Source organism: Macaca thibetana, chromosome 1, assembly GCF_024542745.1.
Source record: "Macaca thibetana thibetana isolate TM-01 chromosome 1, ASM2454274v1, whole genome shotgun sequence".
Lineage (NCBI taxonomy): Eukaryota > Metazoa > Chordata > Mammalia > Primates > Cercopithecidae > Macaca > Macaca thibetana.
In genome coordinates this window covers 122985075-122987160 of record NC_065578.1, presented here as the reverse complement: position 1 = coordinate 122987160, position 2086 = coordinate 122985075, and positions in this window count along the sequence as shown.

Below are 2086 nucleotides of genomic sequence, written 5' to 3'. Positions count from 1 at the left end.
CGAATCCTCTCTGGAAAAAGCTGCCTTCAAGGCAAACATAAAAAAAATTCCTGAAGTTCAGATGATAAACTATAAGGAAAAAAAAAAATCCCTAGTGTTAAGTTCCTTTGAATATGTGTTCACTAATAAAAATCCCACAAACACAAAGCAACAGGAAGTAGGCCACCATGAATGAGAATGAGCAGCAATCATAAATAGCAGAATTACGTCCACAGAGACTTTGGATATTAGAATTATATTGCTGCATATAAAGAAGTATGTTTGCCAGGCGCAGTGGTTTATACCTGTAATCCTAGCACTGTGGGAGACCGGAGGTGCGTGGATCCCCTGAGGTCAGGAGTTCAACACTAGCCTGGCCAATATGGTGAAACCCCATGTCTACTAAAAACACAAAAATTAACAGGCAACCTACAGAATGGGAGAAAATTTTTGCAATCTACTCATCTGACAAAAGGCTAATATCCAGAACCTACAAAGAACTCAAACAAATTTACAAGAAAAAAACAAACAACCCCATCAAAAAGTGGGCAAAGGATATGAACAGACATTTCTCAAAAGAAGACATTCATACAGCCAACAGACACATGAAAAAATGCTCATCATCACTGGCCATCAGAGAAATGCAAATCAAAACCACAATGAGATACCATCTCACACCAGTTAGAATGGCCATCATTAAAAAGTCAGGAAACAACAGGTGCTGGAGAGGATGTGGAGAAATAGGAACACTTTTACACTGTTGGTGGGATTGTAAACTAGTTCAACCATTATGGAAAACAGTATGGCGATTCCTCAAGGATCTAGAACTAGATGTACCATATGACCCAGCCATCCCATTACTGGGTATATACCCAAAGGATTATAAATTATGCTGCTATAAAGACACATGCACACGTATGTTTATTGTGGCACTATTCACAATAGCAAAGACTTGGAATCAACCCAAATGTCCATCAGTGACAGATTGGATTAAGAAAATGTGGCACATATACACCATGGAATACTATGCAGCCATAAAAAAGGATGAGTTTGTGTCCTTTGTAGGGACATGGATGCAGCTGGAAACCATCATTCTTAGCAAACTATCACAAGAACAGAAAACCAAACACCGCATGTTCTCACTCATAGGTGGGAACTGAACAATGAGATCACTTGGACTCAGGAAGGGGAACATCACACACCGGGGCCTATCATGGGGAGGGGGGAGGGGGGAGGGATTGCATTGGGAGTTATACCTGATGTAAATGACGAGTTGATGGGTGCAGCACACCAACAAGGCACAAGTATACATATGTAACAAACCTGCACGTTATGCACATGTACCCTACAACTTAAAGTATAATAATAATAAATTAATTAAAAAAAAAAAAAAAACAAAAATTAGCTGGGCATGGTGGCGCATGCCTGTAGTCCTGGCTACCTGGGAGGCTGAGGCAGGAGAATCACTTGAACCCGGGAGGCAGAGGTTGCAGTGAACCAAGATAACACCACTGCACTCCAGTCCGGGTCACAGAGCAAGACTCCATCTCAAAGCAAAACAAAAAAGCAGTATGTTTAATATATATGTAAGCCTGATCCAAGCACCATTCAGAAAAAAACTATGTATCGCTAGGGAATAAACAACTAAAAATGACAAGACTTCCATAACCATTGCTTGGTTTAAAAAAAAAAAAAAACAGGCCAGGTGCAGTGGCTCACGCCTGTAATCCCAGCACTTTGGGAGGCCAAGGTGGGCGGATCAGGTGGTCAGGAGTTCAAGACAAGCCTGGCCAACATGGTGAAACCCCGTCTCTACTAAAAATACAAACATCAACTGGGCGTGATGGCACGTGCCTGTAATCCCAGCTACTTGGGAGGCTGAGGCAGGAGAGTTGCTTGAACTTGGGAAGCAGAGGTTTGAGTGAGCCGAGATCACACCATTACATTCCAGCCCGGGTGACAGAGCAAGAATCTGTCTAAAAATAAAAATAAAATAAAAAAAAGATTTTTAAAGGAACAATTTCTAGAAATGTAGATACAATAATTCAACAAATAACTAAGAAATAAAATAATTACATATATACTATGTATATGTGTGTATGTGTAT